This window comes from Sardina pilchardus, chromosome 20 (assembly GCF_963854185.1).
Source record: "Sardina pilchardus chromosome 20, fSarPil1.1, whole genome shotgun sequence".
Lineage (NCBI taxonomy): Eukaryota > Metazoa > Chordata > Actinopteri > Clupeiformes > Clupeidae > Sardina > Sardina pilchardus.
The window spans coordinates 22,976,341-22,984,506 of record NC_085013.1 but is presented as its reverse complement, the minus strand read 5'-3'; the positions used below and the strand labels follow the sequence as shown (position 1 = coordinate 22,984,506).

Here is an 8,166-nt window from a genome sequence, read left to right as displayed (position 1 = left end):
TACACTGGCCCTGGAGGACTGACTCATTTACTGACTGACTGAGACACACATGCTTAAAGGCCTTTTCACACTTAGTGACAAATTATTCACACTAAATCAACGCATGTAATTAAATACAAGTGTTCTTATTAGTCTTTATGCACCAAGGATGAAATTTGCCCCGACTCAAATTTATTTTTCACTGCGACCGCTTTCGTCCTGGATGTTTAAAGGCCCATTAAGAGCAAATGTATTTAATTACCAGCGTGATTTCTTTTGTGGATATTTTTTGTCCGAAAATTGGGACTTGGTGTGAAAGAGCCTTAATGCTTTAGAACATTGGCCCAGTCTGGTCCAGAAGAATGGACTTGCACTTTTCTTCTTGTGGAAACAATCTGCGTTATCTCACTAAGATTAGTCTGTTTCTTTTTGTTTTTTATGATCATGATTCTTTTGCAAGGGACACAAACAGAGTGTGTTAATGTTACTGCTAAGATACGGAGGCTTCCTACTTACTTACCAGCTTGCCTGTAATGGATGTAAAAAGTCGACATTTGAGCCACAACACATCCTTAGGATGTTTTCACAGTAGTCATGGATAACTTCACTCGTTTGGACTAGCGGTTTGTCACTGTGACACGGGACTGAAAAAAGTTGACTGTCTTCTCTGATCGCGCAATTCAAAAATGCCATTAGCCACCATGTGTCAATCTGTGACACTGTGTGTTCTACACATTACTTGTACCTTCAATGTTTTCATTGAATGTTGTTGTTTTTTTTCTTTTCTTGTTTGTTTTGTTTGTTTATCTCCTCAGTTGTTGTCCGTTTCTTTTAAAGCCTTAAAGAAAGATATATCTACGTTACAAACAGGAGAGACGAAAGTTCACTTGGTTCACTGCAGATGTGTCCATTCTGTGTAACTTGCCTCCTGATTGGAGGAAACGAATGCCAATCACAGACCTAGAATGTCCAGGCAGTGTGCATATATATATCATAATGAACGGAATGCCACTGGCTCCATGTGTCTTTCTATGTGTTCCTTTCTATGTGTACTGTGCAGCGGCCCCTACAGACATGCAAAGCTTCTAGCTCAGAAGTTCCTCTGCTACTTTCATTGTTACTGTGGAAAGTTATTTTTTTGTTCATTGTGAAACACTTTTTGTCTAAATTTGCCACCAGGTCAGTGCCCGTTCTGTCTGGTATTAAAAGTATTTTTAAATTTGAGCAACGTTTAGTTTAAAAAAAAAAAAAAAAAAAACGAGGAGAGAAAAAAGAATGTTTCTAATAAATACATGACACTTTACCAGTGACTAACAAGGCTAAACTGCCTGCGCTCTTTCTATGGACACAAATGGACACCTCTACTTGCAACACTTTTGAATGATCTTGCTGCTTTGTATATACGTTTATAGCAATTGAGGGCCTGCCCACTGCTTTTGAAGTGTACTGTTGCCAGCCCTTAACCCCATAGCTATCTAGAGCCAGAGGAGTCTGCTGCCATGGATTATGTTTTAACATGCAGTTGGTTTCAATTGGGGGCAGCGGAGCTGTGTGTGGGTGAAGCCACCTTTTGTCGGGCGGCTGTCCGTGGTGAACGGACGGAGATTAAAATCGCTCTCATTTTTCACCCTAACCGTGTAAGGTGTTGCTCTGTCTCTCTCGCCTGACCTGTCACTCCACGATCTTTCCAGCGCTTTCCACAAAGGTTCACGAGGTCACCAACCCATTGTTCTTCCTCATTCCTATTTTAAAGGAAGAAGGGGAAAAAAAACTTTTATTCAATATAGGTTTTTTTTATATTCTCTCAACCCTTGCCCCATTACAAATTTATAAAAGAAACATTATCTTGAATCATTTAATTCAGGGCAATTAAATTTTGAAATTCCTCATTCATTATTCATGGTCTTCAAGATAAAACCCCCTTTAATCCCTGAATAGATTATTATAATGGCCGATAGGGTGGCCAGTGGTAAACTGTGGCAGTCCTGCACATGTCCGGTGCCGTTAGTATTCCACATGTCATGCCTGAGAGCAAGCAAGCGTGCGGAGAAGCCGTGGCCAGGGACCGTCGCACCAAAGTAATCCAGTCCATGAATTATAGACACAAGGCTCTATTAATATACAATGGTGGCGAACACGCTCCACTGCAAAGCCCATTGTCATGCAAGTATTTACCAATACTCATCCTGTCCTGTGTGTGTGTGTGTGTGTACGCCTAGAAGAGGATGCACCTCTGAGAGGTCAGGAGGTCATACTAGAGTTTCAGTGCCACAGCGCAATGACAGTTGGTTTGAATGGCTCAGATGCACAGCCTGATGCAGGTCTGGCTATACAATGGGACAGTGTCTTTATTTGTTCTTTCATCTACCCAAACCGAAAATACATGCATTCTGTTTTTTTTTTTTTACTCATACAGTACAGTGTTGTCATTAGTAAACGTTATATTAAGGTGCGGCATGAAAAACTGACTTCCTGCTGAATGCTCCGAGCCAAAGGTCGCCATAGCGGCCTTTGGTGTGTGTGTGTGTGTGGGCGGGCGGGCGGGCGGGGTGGGGGGGGTTGGTTATTAGCCTTTCTTTAAGTTACTGTAAGTGGTCACCTTCACACCCGTGTAATTATTTGCGACCTGCACCCCAGGTCACGTCTCGTGTCTCGCGCAACAGACTTAGTCCATCCGCTTCTAAACATATGCCTCTGTTATTAACCTCGACTCTCTGAGAGCCGACCTCCAGTCCACTTTGGTCGTGAGCCTGTCCCTGACAGGCACGCGTGTGGTTGGAGCTCAGCTCTTACATGTTGCGCGTCGGCCCTCCACGCTTGCTACGTGTTTTGGTTTTCGAGGCCACAAAAGTAGGTTGACTGTTCGCACTTGGGGCCCTTGACTACAGTTTGTGCTAATGTACATCAGCCTTGCGTGTGTGTGTGTGTGTGTGTGTGTGTGTGTGTGTGTGTGTGTTAACCACTCGGACTGTGGGGATGATGCCTCATGGTGCATGCCTTCCGGTACAGTTGGGTTTGCTTCCATTCTGTGGTTTTTCACTGTGCACGACCAGTGTGGATACTGCAGGTTTGCAGGGTATAGTGGGGGAAAGAAGGTTGTAACGGCCATGAGAGAGGGAGGGGGGGGGGGGGTGGTTGAGGAACCAGCCCTGAACGGTCTGACGGTGAACTGGGCCTCATTCGTCTGCTTGGCCCATGCTTTGAAGTGGTCAAGATAGTCAGTCAGCCAGCCGCTGCCAGACTAACAGACTTTCTATTCTCTTCTTCTCTTTTCCTCCCTACTTTTTGTCTCAGACGTTATTGATGGAAAGGCAGAACTGATGGCTAATGTCTGAAAGCTGCCATGTTCTCAACTCGTCTTCCTTACCTTTGTCAGTCTCTCTGGCTCTCCCTCTCTCTCTCTCCATCACTGGCTCTCTTTCCATCTCTTTCTTTCTCTCTCTATCCCTCGCTCCCTCTCTCACTCCTCTATCTCCCTCTCTATCCCTTTCTCCCTCTCTCTCCTTCTCTCTCTCTCTCTTTCTTTCTCTCCCCCTCTCTCTCTGTCCTCGTACACGTGTGAGTCCCAGCCTTAAGGCAGAAGCCCGGGTGCCCATAATGGAAGCAGCCGTTTATTATTGATGAGGCGGGATGAGAGGAGCGGGGTGGGGACGGCGAAGGCTGGCCTAGCGTGACCAGCCCAGACCTCTCTTCATCCGTCACTTCATGGGACTGACGTGCCCACGGAGTGATTGGCAAGGGGCGGAAGAGAGGGAGAGAGAGAGAGAGAGAGAGAGAGAGAGAAGCGTGAGAGGAAACGCGCGGCGGAGATGGCGGATGAAGCCTGTGAAAAATGGAGTGAACAGAGAGCTTTTTGACGGAAAAGGAGGGGAGTGAGCGCGGGAGGGACGGGGAGAGAGAGAGTGGGGGGGACGTGTCTCTTGAAGCGCGCCACTTCTCGAGCTCGGCATGCACTGTTTAAGATTTAAACAGGTGCAATGATACCTACAACAACAGCAGGCTATGGTGTGCATGTGCGGGTGTGTGCGTGTGTCTACAAGCAATGTTGATCCTTGTAAACACCACAGACGGACTGCACTGTCTCAATGTACATAAGATCTACACAGGAAAACTCCGTAGTAGTGTTCCGTAACAACACAAAACCCGCACAGAGAGACAAAATTCACTTCACAACCTGATATGAATTTACAGAGTGTCATCTTACAGTATGTACCTTCCCAAGACATTCTTTTAATTAATCATACCAGTATGGACACACACACACACACACATAACTGTGTTCACACACAACACACAGACACACACACACTCTGAGACAACATGGAGGCCTGTGTACTCCACTCCGAGTGAGCAGGCCCTCTCCAAAATAGCAGAGGTTTAGCCTGATCTCATATTCCTTTTCAGCAAGCAACATTTAATTTTTAATCTTATTTAAGCCAACTGGAAGTAGTATTTTGCAACAGTGAAACCACCGCATCTATAATTGATGCCTTGTCTTGCCTGATGCAGTGGGAGTGTTTAGCGGCAGCAGGAGAGAGAGGGAGAGAGAGAGAGAGTGAACGAGTGATGCATGGGAGACCCTGTGGGCACCGGCTAAGGCCGCCCCGGCAGGGAGATGGAGAGAGAGAGAGAGAGAGAGGGAGGGAGGGAGGGATGGGGGAGAAAATGTGCCTGTGCTGCAAAGCTCAACACAAATGCAAATGGCATGCTGATAAGGGGCCATAAATCCATTGTGCGTGACGTTTGCTGCACTGCTCCATTCCCCGAGCGTCCTGAACCCCCCCTCCCCCCTCCCCCCCTCCATCTTAGCCCAGCAGAGAACCCCCTCAAGAAAAATGAAGACAGTTGCCCCCCCCCCCCCCCAAACACACGGAGACCTAGACAGGATAAGGAACAAGGGCAGCACCAAAAAAAGCTCTCCACTAAGAAGGACCTGCAACACAGACCTCTCCGTGTGCCTCCTGTGCGTTGTGGACTGGGACAGAGGGGGGTGGGGGGGGGGAGGGGGAGGGGAAGGCTCCGAACATGAGGCCCTTTTTTTTGCGGTGTAAGGGATTTTTATTTATTTTAGTTCTTACTCGTTTTTCGGAGTGTCCTCCTTTGTGTGACGACGGAATCGTTATCCTGCACCTCTAATGGGCTGGGGACGACGCCCCGGGATCACAGCGGAGGAGGTGGTGGAGGAGGTGGAGGAGGAGGAGGAGGAGGAGGAGGAGGAGGAGGACGGGAGGTGGCGTGGGGGGGCGAGTCGGAGACGAGAGCGTGTCGGGAGCCGGAGTGACCGCAGCATGCCACGTCCGTCCCCACAAGAGTTGTTAATTCTACTTCGCCCCGCTCTGGCGAGAGAGAGAGAGCGAGCGAAAGAGCAAGCGCGCGAGAGAGAGAAGGAGGGAGGGAGGGAGAGAGGGAAGAAGGGAACATCATTCTCTATTCTCCCAGGTCAGAGTGGGAACAATTAAGTGTGGAGGGCGCGGGGAGCGCGCGGCGAGCAGGCCGACAGGTGATGAATGTGCGGGCAGGCTGCAAGTGACAATATGCAGACAAGCGAGATCATTTGCAAATGGATGCAGGGAGACAGAGAGAGAGGGAGGGAGGGAGCGAGGGATGGGGGGAGAGGGAGGGAGAGAAGGGGGGCAAGGCAAAGTCAGAGACAGGGGAAAGAGAGGGGGGGAAGGGGGATTAACCCTTCCAGTCCCATCTTCCCAAGGAGAAACGTGGGATGGGGGGAGCGAAAAGAGAGAGTCATTGAGAGATTGCTATCTGTGTGTACACAATCGGCTTCGCCGCGGACGCGTCGGACACATCCGAGTGATCCGACTAAATTCGCTGAACAGATTTCCGTCGCGTCGAAAAAATATGCGGCAAAGAGAACGAGAGAGAGACGAGAGGCTCTCGGAGTCCCGTTAATGCCGTAGTTTCCTCGCTCTACGCAAGGCAGTCAGGGAGACCACATCGGCGGGCGACGGTGGCGATGAGACGGCGCTGTTTAATTACAGCGCGGGCCCCGTCTGACGGGCAGAGGATGATCTCTATCAAATCAGAGCCCATTAGTCTAATAGTGATGGAATAAGTAGCAGTGAGGCCCAGTCAAATGTGGCATTAATCATGCAGCCGTGATGCGCTCCTCCCGCCTCATCTATATTTAATGTCGCGCAGACAAACTCGCCTCAGTGTATCACTGAAGAGACTCTGTAAATAGACTTGTGTAGGATTGTCAGGATGGGTTTCTTTCTCTCTCTCTCTCTCTCTCTCTGTTTCTCTCTCATTCTATTTCTCTCTCCCCCCATCTCTCTCTTTCTCTCTCTCCCTATCTCTCTCTCTCTCCCCATCTCACTCTGTCCCTCTGTTTCTCTCCCCCATCTCTCTCTTTCTCTCTCTCTCTCTCTCTCTCTCCATCTCTCTCTCTCTCTTCTCCAACTCTGCGATGCTGTAATGAGAAAAGAGAAAAAGGACTCCCGCTGTCATTTGGCATCGCTGCTGTCGCTGCACATGAAAATTAGCCGGGGTGTGTGTGTGTGTGTGTGTGTGTGTGTGAAGGTGCGGAGTGGAGACAGACAGGCGGGCGGGCGGGCGGGCAGTGCGGGCAGCGCGGAGCTGTGAGTGGCCTTTTTAGAGTTCGTTAACCCCACGCTGTCTGTTGGCCAGCTGTCAGTCAGTCGGGCGGAGGAGGTCGTCGCGGGGTGACTTGCTTCGCCGAGTGACCCCTTGTGCTCGTGATGTGCGGAGGTTGGTCGACCGGCACCGCAGGGCTGCCCCGCCATATTCGACGTGGTGGTATTCTCCGGGCTTGACCAAACACACACACACACACAGATGAGTGTCATGTCACATGATGTCCTACAGTTCCTGTGCAGTCTGCTGTGTTGTCCCCTCTTCACGCTAGAGGTCATCTAGTGAAATAGGCCAGACAAATGAGACCATAATGTGTCTATGGGTGTGACTGTCTTTTTCTGTGAGTGTGTCTGTATGTGAGACGCTGTGTGTGTGTGTGTGTGTGTGTGTGTGTGCACAGGCACGTATGCGTGGCTGTGTGTTTGTGTGCACGTATGTGTGGTGTCTGTATATGTGACACTGTGTGTATGGCTATGTGAGATGCTGTGTGTGTAATATGAAACCGTGCGCATAACTGTATGTGAGATATACAGACATGTGAGATGCTGCGTGTGTATATGAATTTGTGTGTGTGTGTGTGTGTGTGTCTATGACACTGTGTGTATGGCTATGTGAGATGCTGGGTGTGTATGAAACTGTGTGTATGTCTATGTGTTAGCTGCTGCAAGTGTATGAAACTGTATGTGCCTGTGTGTGTCTGTCTGTGTGTGTGTGTGTGTGTGTGTGTGTGTCTTCATGTGTGCATGTGGGGGGAGGGTGATGTGATGTGGCGAGCCCCCCCTGCCCCCCCCCCTCACCCCTCGGCTTCTTAATTGACCTCCAGGTGTAAGATGAGTGGTGGCCGGCGGATCCCTCGCTCCACTTAGAGGACTGACATGGAAATCAATCACTGCTTTGATCCTAATACCTCTAACAAGGTGTGTCTCGGACTCAGAGGACATCTCCGTCAGCTCGCCAGCTCACCCCCGACACTACCACACTCACTCGCTCGCTCTCTGTCTGTCTCGCCCTCTTTTTTTTACCCTCCCTCCCTCCCTCCTTCTCGCTTTTTTTCTTTCGTTTTTCCCACTCTCCCTCTTTCTTCTTTTTGATCTTCTTTTCTGTATCTCGTCCTAGCCACTCTTTTTGTCATTCTTTCTCTTACAGTCTCCTTCTCTGGCTTTCTCTCTTAATCTGTCTTTCTTTCCCCCCTCTTACTGTCTTATTCTTTCTCTCCCTCTTTCTTTTCGTCTCTCACTGTTTCTCTTGTCCTCTTTTCCCATCTTCTCTCTCTCTATCATACTATATTTTCTTCTCTCTTTCTCTTGTACTCTCTTTCTCCCACTTCCTATCTGGTCTCTCTCCTCCTCCTCCTATTTTCTCTTTCTCTTGTACTCCCTCTCTCTCTTCCTATCTTCCCTCTCTCCTTATCCTCCCTTCTCCTGTACTCTCTCTCCTTGTCTCTTAATCTGTCTTTTCTCTCTTACCGTCTTACACTTTCTCTCCCTCTTTCTTTTCATCTCTCTCTCTCCATCTCTCTGTCTTGTCCTCCCTTCCCATCTTCTCTCTGTCCCTTTCTCTTGTACTCTCTTTTTC

At 48.9% G+C, this 8,166-nt stretch overlaps 1 protein-coding gene across 1 annotated transcript in view; it reads left to right on the top strand.

Annotated features, from left to right (window-relative positions):
• The window catches only part of setd3 (SET domain containing 3, actin histidine methyltransferase), a 34,415-nt gene extending 33,212 nt beyond the window's left edge, over positions 1 to 1,203 (top strand). The window contains exon 13 of the mRNA XM_062522680.1: positions 1 to 1,203. This exon is cut by the window's left edge and continues 1,392 nt beyond it. The gene's annotated coding sequence lies outside the window, so the exon portion shown is untranslated.
• Positions 1,204 to 8,166: the final 6,963 nt, after the last annotated feature.